The sequence below is a fragment of the Nothobranchius furzeri genome, unplaced genomic scaffold, assembly GCF_043380555.1.
Source record: "Nothobranchius furzeri strain GRZ-AD unplaced genomic scaffold, NfurGRZ-RIMD1 Scf053, whole genome shotgun sequence".
Taxonomy (NCBI): domain Eukaryota; kingdom Metazoa; phylum Chordata; class Actinopteri; order Cyprinodontiformes; family Nothobranchiidae; genus Nothobranchius; species Nothobranchius furzeri.
In genome coordinates, this window is record NW_027223070.1 from 205,571 (window position 1) to 218,070 (window position 12,500).

A 12,500-nucleotide genomic window follows, 5' to 3' on the forward strand; every position below is an offset into this window, starting at 1 on the left:
CCCCTGGAGGTCTAAAGGATGACCAGTAGTTGTGGTTCTCGCCCCGGGACTTGGGTCAGAGAATAGCCCAAGTGGGACACTTGTGTCGGACTAGGGAGGCTCTGCCGTGCCCCCTGGAGGTCTAAAGGATGACCAGTAGTTGTGGTTCTCGCCCCGGGACTTGGGTCAGAGTATAGCCCAAGTGGAGCACTTGTGTCGGACTAGGGAGGCTGTGCCGTGCCCCCTGGAGGTCTAAAGGATGACCATTAGTTGTGGTTCTCGCCCCGGGACTTGGGTCAGAGTACAGCCCAAGTGGAGCACTTGCGTCGGACTAGGGAGGCTGTGCCGGGCCCCCTGGAGGTCTAAAGGATGACCAGTAGTTGTGGTTCTCGCCCCGGGCCGTGGGTCTGAGTATGGCCCAAGTGGGACACTTGTGTCGGACTAGGGAGGCTCTGCCGTGCCCCCTTGAGGTCTAAAGGATGACCAGTAGTTGTGGTTCTCGCCCCGGGACTTGGGTCATAGTATAGCCCAAGTGGGACACTTGTGTCGGACTAGGGAGGCTCTGCCGTGCCCCCTTGAGGTCTAAAGGATGACCATGAGGTCAAAAGGATGACCAGTAGTTGTGGTTCTCGCCCCGGGACTTGGGTCAGAGTATGGCCCAAGTGGTGCACTTGTGTCGGTCTAGGGAGGCTGTGCCGGTCCCCCTGGAGGTCTAAAGGATGACCAGTAGTTGTGGTTCTCGCCCCGGGACTTGGGTCAGAGTATAGCCCAAGTGGAGCACTTGTGTCGGACTAGGGAGGCTGTGCCGGGCCCCCTGGAGGTCTAAAGGATGACCAGTAGTTGTGGTTCTCACCCCGGGTCGTGGGTCCGAGTCTGGCCCGAGTAGAGCACTTTGGTCGGCTACCGGGGGGTGTGCCGTGCCCCCTGGAGGTCTAAAGGATGACCAGTAGTTGTGGTTCTCGCCCCGGGACTTGGGTCAGAGTATAGCCCAAGTGGAGCACTTGTGTCGGCCTAGGGAGGCTGTGCCGGGCCCCCTGGAGATCTAAAGGATGACCATGAGGTCAAAAGGATGACCAGTAGTTGTGGTTCTCGCCCCGGGACTTGGGTCAGAGTATAGCCCAAGTGGAGCACTTGTGTCGGCCTAGGGAGGCTGTGCCGGGCCCCCTGGAGGTCTAAAGGATGACCAGTAGTTGTGGTTCTCGCACCGGGACTTGGGTCAGAGTACAGCCCAAGTGGAGCACTTGTGTCGGTCTAGGGAGGCTGTGCCGGGCCCCCTGGAGGTCTAAAGGATGACCATGAGGTCAAAAGGATGACCAGTAGTTGTGGTTCTCGCCCCGGGACTTGGGTCAGAGTATAGCCCAAGTGGAGCACTTGTGTCGGACTAGGGAGGCTGTGCCGTGCCCCCTGGAGGTCTAAAGGATGACCAGTAGTTGTGGTTCTCGCCCCGGGACTTGGGTCAGAGTATAGCCCAAGTGGAGCACTTGTGTCGGCCTAGGGAGGCTGTGCCGGGCCCCCTGGAGGTCTAAAGGATGACCATGAGGTCAAAAGGATGACCAGTAGTTGTGGTTCTCGCCCCGGGACTTGGGTCAGAGTATAGCCCAAGTGGAGCACTTGTGTCGGACTAGGGAGGCTGTGCCGTGCCCCCTGGAGGTCTAAAGGATGACCAGTAGTTGTGGTTCTCGCCCCGGGACTTGGGTCAGAGTATAGCCCAAGTGGAGCACTTGTGTCGGACTAGGGAGGCTGTGCCGTGCCCCCTGGAGGTCTAAAGGATGACCAGTAGTTGTGGTTCTCGCCCCGGGACTTGGGTCATAGTATAGCCCAAGTGGAGCACTTGGGTCGGACTAGGGAGGCTGTGTCGTGCCCCCTGGAGGTCTAAAGGATGACCAGTAGTTGTGGTTCTCGCCCCGGGACTTGGGTCAGAGAATAGCCCAAGTGGGACACTTGTGTCGGACTAGGGAGGCTCTGCCGTGCCCCCTGGAGGTCTAAAGGATGACCAGTAGTTGTGGTTCTCGCCCCGGGACTTGGGTCAGAGTATAGCCCAAGTGGAGCACTTGTGTCGGACTAGGGAGGCTGTGCCGTGCCCCCTGGAGGTCTAAAGGATGACCATTAGTTGTGGTTCTCGCCCCGGGACTTGGGTCAGAGTACAGCCCAAGTGGAGCACTTGCGTCGGACTAGGGAGGCTGTGCCGGGCCCCCTGGAGGTCTAAAGGATGACCAGTAGTTGTGGTTCTCGCCCCGGGCCGTGGGTCTGAGTATGGCCCAAGTGGGACACTTGTGTCGGACTAGGGAGGCTCTGCCGTGCCCCCTTGAGGTCTAAAGGATGACCAGTAGTTGTGGTTCTCGCCCCGGGACTTGGGTCATAGTATAGCCCAAGTGGGACACTTGTGTCGGACTAGGGAGGCTCTGCCGTGCCCCCTTGAGGTCTAAAGGATGACCATGAGGTCAAAAGGATGACCAGTAGTTGTGGTTCTCGCCCCGGGACTTGGGTCAGAGTATGGCCCAAGTGGTGCACTTGTGTCGGTCTAGGGAGGCTGTGCCGGTCCCCCTGGAGGTCTAAAGGATGACCAGTAGTTGTGGTTCTCGCCCCGGGACTTGGGTCAGAGTATAGCCCAAGTGGAGCACTTGTGTCGGACTAGGGAGGCTGTGCCGGGCCCCCTGGAGGTCTAAAGGATGACCAGTAGTTGTGGTTCTCACCCCGGGTCGTGGGTCCGAGTCTGGCCCGAGTAGAGCACTTTGGTCGGCTACCGGGGGGTGTGCCGTGCCCCCTGGAGGTCTAAAGGATGACCAGTAGTTGTGGTTCTCGCCCCGGGACTTGGGTCAGAGTATAGCCCAAGTGGAGCACTTGTGTCGGCCTAGGGAGGCTGTGCCGGGCCCCCTGGAGATCTAAAGGATGACCATGAGGTCAAAAGGATGACCAGTAGTTGTGGTTCTCGCCCCGGGACTTGGGTCAGAGTATAGCCCAAGTGGAGCACTTGTGTCGGCCTAGGGAGGCTGTGCCGGGCCCCCTGGAGGTCTAAAGGATGACCAGTAGTTGTGGTTCTCGCACCGGGACTTGGGTCAGAGTACAGCCCAAGTGGAGCACTTGTGTCGGTCTAGGGAGGCTGTGCCGGGCCCCCTGGAGGTCTAAAGGATGACCAGTAGTTGTGGTTCTCGCCCCGGGCCGTGGGTCTGAGTATGGCCCAAGTGGGGCACTTGCGTCGGACTGGGGAGGCTCTGCCGCGCCCCCTGGAGGTCAAAAGGATGACCAGTAGTTGTGGTTCTCACCCCGGGTCGTGGGTCCGAGTCTGGCCCGAGTAGAGCACTTTGGTCGGCTACCGGGGGGTGTGCCGTGCCCCCTGGAGCCATGGGAGTGAGCTCCAGCAGACTGGTATTTTTCGGAGAACCAGGCCCACACTCCTCAGACTTTGTGCCCAGGGACAGGCCACCAAAATCGGCCGCGGCTCGTGCACTTTGCCCCTGCGTTTCTCCCAGAACCAGAGCCGGAAAAATCCCAAAATTGATGCCCAGAGATAGTCGACTCTGCCTGGAATAGATTGCCACCCAAACCCGCCAACTCACGCTGGTTTTCCGATGGCCTCACCTACTAACCCGAGCATGGTCATCGCTCGCACCTTCCAAAACCTCCAGGGGCGCAGGCACTTTTCATTTACTGGCCATAAGGCCGACCGCCTTAAGCGTTAAGCGATAAGCGAAAGGCTTAGTTTGGACTTAGTTTTTGGAGCGACGAGGTCGCCGTTTTGTCAATTCTGAACCGATTTTCACGCGGTTTTCGACTGCCTGCGCCTGGGGAGCCGCCCAGAAGCCCCAGGCAGTGTTCTGGGTGGACTTCCGGACCGGTCCGGACCCGGTACCGGCCGGGGGAACCGCACCACGCCTCTCGGGCGTTTCTACACCGATTTTCGCGGGGTTTTCGACTGCATAGACGGGGCCACCTGCTGCAGGGCCCGAGGGAGGGCCTTACTGAGCTGGGTCCGACGCAGGGCCCGGTTCCTGGAGCCCGCTGGGGGGGGGGGGGGGTTCTCTAAGGCTCACGGCGGGCTGCTGAGGGGCCGGATCGGATGCAGACAGGCGCTCCTCTGCCCAGGTCTTTGCTCCCCTGCCCCACTAGGAATGGAAGACACACTGCCAACAGCTTCTGGAGGGTGATGGGCCCTGCTGCAGACCAGGTCCGACCCAGGTTTCAGCTATCCCACCCCGCAGGGACTTAAAGACACACTGCCATCAGCTTCTGGAGGCTGCTGAGCTCTACTATAGAGCAGGTCCGACCCAGGTTTCAGCTCCTGCAGCCCACTAGGACTTAAACACACACTGCCATCAGCGTCTGGATGGTGATGGGCCCTGCTGCAGACCAGGTCCGACCCAGGTTTCAGCTATCCCACCCCGCAGGGACTTAAAGACACACTGCCATCAGCTTCTGGAGGCTGCTGAGCTCTACTATAGAGCAGGTCCGACCCAGGTTTCAGCTCCTGCAGCCCACTAGGACTTAAACACACACTGCCATCAGCGTCTGGATGGTGATGGGCCCTGCTGCAGACCAGGTCCGACCCAGGTATCAGCTCCTGCACCCCGCAGGGAATTGAAGACACACTGCCATCAGCTTCTGGAGGCTGCTGAGCTCTGCTATAGACCAGGTCCGACCCAGGTTTCAGCTCCTGCACCCCGCAGGGAACTAAACACACACTGCCATCTGCAACTGGAGGCTGCTGAGCCCTGCTGCAGACCAGGTCCGACCCAGGTTATGGCTCTCCCACCCCCCTGGGACTTAAACACACACAGCCATCAGCTTCTGGATGGTGATGGGCCCTGCTGCAGACCAGGTCCGACCCAGGTTTCAGCTCCTCAACCCCGCAGGGACTTAAACCCACACCGCCATCAGCTTCTGGAGGGTGATGGGCCCTGCTGCGGGCCAGGTCCGACCCAGGTTTCAGCTCTCCCACCCCGCAGGGACTTAAACACACACAGCCATCAGCTTCTGGGGGCTGCTGAGCCCTGCTGCAGACCAGGTCCGACCCAGGTTTCAGCTCTCCCACCCCGCAGGGTCTTTAACACACACACTGCCATCAGCTGCTGGAGGCTGCTGAGCTCCGCTATAGACCAGGTCCGACCCAGGTTTCTGCTCCTGCACCCCGCAGGGAATGAAAGACACACTGCCATCAGCTTCTGGAGGCTGCTGAGCCCTGCTGCAGACCAGGTCCGACCCAGGTATCGGCTCTCCAACCAGGCAGAGACTTAAACACACACACACACACACACACTGCCATCAGCTTCTGGGGGCTGCTGAGCTCTGCTGTAGACCGGGTCCGACCCAGGTTTCTGCTCCTCCACCCCGCAGGGACTTAAACACACACTGCCACCAGCTTCTGGAGGGTGATGGGCCCTGCTTTAGACCAGGTCTGACCCGGGATATAGCTCTCCCACCCCGCAGGGACTTAAACACTCACTGCCATCAGCTGCTGGAGGCTGCCGAGCTCTGCTGCAGACCAGGTCCCACCCAGGTTTCTGCTCCTGCACCCCGCAGGGACTTAAACACACACTGCCACCAGCTTCTGGAGGGTGATGGGCCCTGCTGTGGACCAGGTCCGACCCGGATATCAGCTCTCCCACCAGGCAGGGACTTAAACACACACTGCAATCAGCTGCTGGAGGCTGCTGAGCTCTACTATAGACCAGGTCCGACCCAGGTTTCAGCTCTCCCACCAGGCAGTGACTTAAAGACACACTGCCATCAGCTGCTGGAGGCTGCTGAGCTCTTCTATAGACCAGGTCCGACCCAGGTTTCAGCTCTCACACCAGGCAGGGACTTAAACACACACTGCCATCAGCTGCTGGAGGCTGCTGAGCTCTGCTATAGACCAGGTCCGACCCAGGTTTCAGCTCTCCCACCAGGCAGGGACTTAAAGACACACTGCCATCAGCTGCTGGAGGCTGCCGAGCCCTGCTGCAGACCATGTCCGACCCAGGTTTCAGCTCTCCCACCAGGCAGGGACTTAGAGGCACGCTGCCATCAGCTTCTGGAGGCTGCTGAGCTCTGCCATAGACCAGGTCCGACCGAGGTTTCAGCTCTCCCACCCCGCAGGGACTTAAACACACACTGCCATCAGCTGCTGGAGGCTGCTGAGCTCTGCTATAGACCAGGTCCGACCCGGGATATAGCTCTCCCACCCCGCAGGGACTTAAACACACACTGCCATCAGCTGCTGGAGGCTGCTGAGCTCTTCTATAGACCAGGTCCGACCCAGGTTTCAGCTCTCCCACCCCGCAGGGACTTGAACACACACTGCCATCAGCTTCTGGAGGCTGCTGAGCTCTGCTATAGACCAGGTCCGACCCAGGTTTCTGCTCCTCCACCCCGCAGGGAATTAAAGACACACTGCCATCAGCTTCTGGATGGTGATGGGCCCTGCTGCAGACCAAGTCCGACCCGGGTTACAGCTCTCCCACCAGGCAGGGAATTAAACACACACTGCCATCAGCTGCTGGAGGCTGCTGAGCTCCGCTATAGACCAGGTCCGACCCGGGTTCCTGCTCCTGCACCCCGCAGGGACCAAAACACACACACTGCCATCAGCTTCTGGAGGCTGCTGAGCTCTTCTATAGACCAGGTCCGACCCAGGTTTCAGCTCTCCCACCAGGCAGGGACTTAAACACACACTGCCATCACCTTCTGCTGGCTGCTGAGCTCTGCTGCAGACCAGGTCCGACCCAGGTTTCAGCTCCTGCACCCCGCAGGGAACTAAACACACACTGCCGTCACCTTCTGCTGGCTGCTGAGCCCTGCTGCAGACCAGGTCCGACCCAGGTTTCAGCTCCTGCACCCCGCAGTGGATTAAAGACACACTGCCATCAGGTTCTGGAGGCTGCTGAGCTCTGCTGCAGACCAGGTCCGACCCAGGTTATGGCTCTCCCACCCCGCAGGGACTTAAACACACACCGCCGTCAGCTTCTGGATGGTGATGGGCCCTGCTGCAGACCAGGTCCGACCCACGTTTCAGCTCTCCCACCCCGCAGGGGATGAAACACACACTGCCATCAGCTTCTGGAGGCTGCTGAGCTCTGCTAAAGACCAGGTCCGACCCAGCTTTCAGCTCTCCCACCAGGCAGGGAGTTAAAGACACACTGTCATCGGCTTCTGGAGGGTGCTGAGCCCTGCTGCACACCAAGTCTGACCCAGGTTTCAGCTCATCCACCCCGCAGGGACCTAAACACACACTGCCATCAGCTTCTGAGTGGTAATGGGCCCTGCTGCAGACCAGGTCCGACCCAGGTTTCAGCTCCTCCACCCCGCCATCACCAGCTGGAGGCTGGCTGCTGCTCCTGCACCCTGCCATCAGCTGCTGGAGGCTTCTGTTCCTCCACCCCGCCATCAGCAGCTGGAGGCTGGCTGCTGGAGGCTGGCTGCTGCTCCTCCACCCCGCCATCACCAGCTGGAGGCTGGTTGCAGCTCCTGCACCCCGCCATCAGCTGCTGGAGGCTGCCTGCAGCCCCTGCACCCCGCCATCAGCTGCTGGAGGCTGGCTGCAGCTCCTGCACACCGCCATCAGCTGCTGGAGGCTGCCTGCAGCTCCTGCACCCCGCCATCAGCTGCTGGAGGCTGGCTGCTGCTCCTGCACCCCGCCAGCAGCTGCTGGAGGCTGGCTGCTGCTCCTCCACCCAACCATCAGCTGCTGGACGCTGGCTGCTGCTCCTGCACCCCGCCATCAGCTGCTGGAGGCTGGCTGCTGCTCCTCCACCACCCAACCATCAGCTGCTGGACGCTGGCTGCAGCTCCTCCACCCCGCCATCAGCTGCTGGTGGCTGGCTGCAGCTCCTTCACCCCGCCATCAGCTGCTGGTGGCTGGCTGCAGCTCCTTCACCCCGCCATCACCAGCTGGAGGCTGGCTGCTGCTCCTGCACCCCGCCATCAGCTGCTGGAGGCTGCCTGCAGCTCCTGCGCCCCGCCATCAGCTGCTGGAGGCTGGCTGCTGCTCCTGCACCCTGCCATCAGCTGTTCGAGGCTGGCTGCAGCTCCTCCACCCCACCATCACCAGCTGGAGGCTGGTTGCAGCTCCTGCACCCCGTCATCAGCAGCTGGAGGCTGCCTGCTGCTCCTGCACCCCGCCATCAGCTGCTGGAGGCTGCCTGCAGCTCCTGCACCCCGCCATCATTTGCTGGAGGCTGGCTGCAGCTCCTGCAACCCGCCATCAGCTGCTGGAGGCTGGCTGCTGCTCCTCCACCCCACCATGACCTGCTGGAGGCTGGCTGCAGCTCCTTCACACCGCCATCAGCTGATGGATGCTGGCTGAACGCTGGAGGCTGGCTGCTGCTCCCACACACCGCCATCAGCTCCTGGAGGCTGGCTGGCTGCTGGAGGCTGTCTGCTGCTGCTCCTCCACCCCGCCATCACCAGCTGGAGGCTGGCTGCTGGAGGCTGGCTGCAGCTCCTGCACCCCACCATCAGCTGCTGGAGGCTGGCTTCTGCTCCTCCACCCCGCCATCAGCTGCTGGGGGCTGGCTGCTGGAGGCTGGCTGCAGCTCCTCCACCCCGCCATCACCAGCTGGAGGCTGGTTGCAGCTCCTGCACCCCGCCATCAGCTGCTGGAGGCTGCCTGCTGCTCCTGCACCCCGCCATCAGCTGCTGGAGGCTGCCTGCACCTCCTGCACCCCGCCATCAGCTGCTGGAGGCTGGCTTCTGCTCCTCCACCCCGCCATCAGCTGATGGAGGCTGCCTGCTTCTCCACCCCGCCATCACTAGCTGGAGGCTGGCTGCTGGAGGCTGGCTGCAGCTCCTCCACCCCGCCATCAGCTGCTGGAGGCTGCCTGCAGCTCCTGCACCCCGCCATCACCAGCTGGAGGCTGGCTTCTGCTCCTCCACCCCGCCATCAGCTGATGGAGGCTGCCTGCTTCTCCACCCCGCCATCACTAGCTGGAGGCTGGCTGCTGGAGGCTGGCTGCAGCTCCTCCACCCCGCCATCAGCTGCTGGAGGCTGGCTGCTGCTCCTGCACCCCGCCATCAGCTGCTGGAGGCTGCCTGCAGCTCCTGCACCCCGCCATCAGCTGCTGGAGGCTGGCTGCTGCTCCTGCACCCCGCCAGCAGCTGCTGGAGGCTGGCTGCTGCTCCTCCACCCAACCATCAGCTGCTGGACGCTGGCTGCTGCTCCTGCACCCCGCCATCAGCTGCTGGAGGCTGGCTGCTGCTCCTCCACCACCCAACCATCAGCTGCTGGACGCTGGCTGCAGCTCCTCCACCCCGCCATCAGCTGCTGGTGGCTGGCTGCAGCTCCTTCACCCCGCCATCAGCTGCTGGTGGCTGGCTGCAGCTCCTTCACCCCGCCATCACCAGCTGGAGGCTGGCTGCTGCTCCTGCACCCCGCCATCAGCTGCTGGAGGCTGCCTGCAGCTCCTGCGCCCCGCCATCAGCTGCTGGAGGCTGGCTGCTGCTCCTGCACCCTGCCATCAGCTGTTCGAGGCTGGCTGCAGCTCCTCCACCCCACCATCACCAGCTGGAGGCTGGTTGCAGCTCCTGCACCCCGTCATCAGCAGCTGGAGGCTGCCTGCTGCTCCTGCACCCCGCCATCAGCTGCTGGAGGCTGCCTGCAGCTCCTGCACCCCGCCATCATTTGCTGGAGGCTGGCTGCAGCTCCTGCAACCCGCCATCAGCTGCTGGAGGCTGGCTGCTGCTCCTCCACCCCACCATGACCTGCTGGAGGCTGGCTGCAGCTCCTTCACACCGCCATCAGCTGATGGATGCTGGCTGAACGCTGGAGGCTGGCTGCTGCTCCCACACACCGCCATCAGCTCCTGGAGGCTGGCTGGCTGCTGGAGGCTGTCTGCTGCTGCTCCTCCACCCCGCCATCACCAGCTGGAGGCTGGCTGCTGGAGGCTGGCTGCAGCTCCTGCACCCCACCATCAGCTGCTGGAGGCTGGCTTCTGCTCCTCCACCCCGCCATCAGCTGCTGGGGGCTGGCTGCTGGAGGCTGGCTGCAGCTCCTCCACCCCGCCATCACCAGCTGGAGGCTGGTTGCAGCTCCTGCACCCCGCCATCAGCTGCTGGAGGCTGCCTGCTGCTCCTGCACCCCGCCATCAGCTGCTGGAGGCTGCCTGCACCTCCTGCACCCCGCCATCAGCTGCTGGAGGCTGGCTTCTGCTCCTCCACCCCGCCATCAGCTGATGGAGGCTGCCTGCTTCTCCACCCCACCATCACTAGCTGGAGGCTGGCTGCTGGAGGCTGGCTGCAGCTCCTCCACCCCGCCATCAGCTGCTGGAGGCTGCCTGCAGCTCCTGCACCCCGCCATCACCAGCTGGAGGCTGGCTTCTGCTCCTCCACCCCGCCATCAGCTGATGGAGGCTGCCTGCTTCTCCACCCCGCCATCACTAGCTGGAGGCTGGCTGCTGGAGGCTGGCTGCAGCTCCTCCACCCCGCCATCAGCTGCTGGAGGCTGGCTGCTGCTCCTGCACCCCGCCATCAGCTGCTGGAGGCTGGCTGCTGCTCCTCCACCCAACCATCAGCTGCTGGACGCTGGCTGCAGCTCCTCCACCCCACCATCAGCTGCTGGACGCTGGCTGCAGCTCCTCCACCCCGCCATCAGCTGCTGGAGGCTGCCTGCAGCTCCTGCACCCCGCCATCAGCTGCTGGAGGCTGCCTGCAGCTCCTGCACCCCGCCATCACCAGCTGGAGGCTGGCTTCTGCTCCTCCACCCCGCCATCAGCTGATGGAGGCTGCCTGCTTCTCCACCCCGCCATCACTAGCTGGAGGCTGGCTGCTGGAGGCTGGCTGCTGCTCCTCCACCCAACCATCAGCTGCTGGACGCTGGCTGCAGCTCCTCCACCCCACCATCAGCTGCTGGACGCTGGCTGCAGCTCCTGCACCCCGCCATCAGCTGCTGGAGGCTGGCTTCTGCTCCTCCACCCCGCCATCAGCTGCTGGAGGCTGCCTGCTGCTCCTGCACCCCGCCATCAGCTGCTGGAGGCTGGCTGCTGCTCCTGCACCCCGCCATCAGCTGCTGGAGGCTGGCTGCTGGAGGCTGGCTGCAGCTCCTCCACCCCACCATCAGCTGCTGGACGCTGGCTGCAGCTCCTCCACCCCACCATCAGCTGCTGGACGCTGGCTGCAGCTCCTGCACCCCGCCATCAGCTGCTGGAGGCTGGCTTCTGCTCCTCCACCCCGCCATCAGCTGACGGAGGCTGCCTGCTTCTCCACCCCGCCATCACTAGCTGGAGGCTGGCTGCTGGAGGCTGGCTGCAGCTCCTCCACCCCACCATCAGCTGCTGGACGCTGGCTGCAGCTCCTGCACCCCGCCATCAGCTGCTGGAGGCTGGCTTCTGCTCCTCCACCCCGCCATCAGCTGACGGAGGCTGCCTGCTTCTCCACCCCGCCATCACTAGCTGGAGGCTGGCTGCTGGAGGCTGGCTGCAGCTCCTCCACCCCGCCATCAGCTGCTGGAGGCTGGCTGCTGCTCCTGCACCCCGCCATCAGCTGCTGGACGCTGGCTGCAGCTCCTCCACCCCGCCATCACCAGCTGGAGGCTGCCTGCTGCTCTTCCACCCCGCCATCAGCTGATGGACGCTGGCTGCAGCTCCTCCACCCCGCCATCAGCTGCTGGAGGCTGGCTGGCCGCTGGAGGCTGGCTGCTGCTCCCACACACCGCCATCAGCTGCTGGAGGCTGGCTGGCTGCTGGAGGCTGGCTGCTGCTGCTCCTCCTCCCCGCCATCACCAGCTGGAGGCTGGCTGCTGCTCCTACACCCCGCCATCAGCTGATGGAGGCTGCCTGCTCCTCCGCCCCGCCATCACCAGCTGGAGGCTGGCTGCTGGAGGCTGGCTGCAGCTCCTTCACCCCGCCATCACCAGCTGGAGGCTGGCTTCTGCTCCTGCACCCCGCCATCAGCTGCTGGAGGCTGGCTTCTGCTCCTCCACCCCGCCACCAGCTGCTGGAGGCTGGCTGCTGCTCCTGCACCCCGCCAGCAGCTGCTGGAGGCTGGCTGCTGCTCCTCCACCACCCAACCATCAGCTGCTGGACGCTGGCTGCAGCTCCTCCACCCCGCCATCAGCTGCTGGTGGCTGGCTGCTGCTCCTGCACCCCGCCATCAGCTGCTGGTGGCTGGCTGCAGCTCCTTCACCCCGCCATCACCAGCTGGAGGCTGGCTGCTGCTCCTGCACCCCGCCATCAGCTGCTGGAGGCTGGCTGCAGCTCCTCCACCCCACCATCAGCCGTTGGAGGCTGGCTGCTGCTCCTCCACCCTGACATCACCAGCTGGAGGCTTCTGTTCCTCCACCCCACCATCAGCAGCTGGAGGCTGGCTGCTTGAGGCTGGCTGCTGCTCCCCCACCCCGCCATCACCTGCTGGAGGCTTCTGCTCAGCCACACCGCCACCAGCTGCCTGTGGTGAACCGCTGACGACCAGCCCAGGCCCACGTCTCACCTCTCCCTGCCCGCCCTGGATGCACAACCACCCACCCAGGCTCAAGTTTCCCCCTGCCCGCTGCACGTCCAGCCGGCCTCTGCCCTGTCCCCTCTCTCACCAGCATCACATCCAGGCTCATCAGG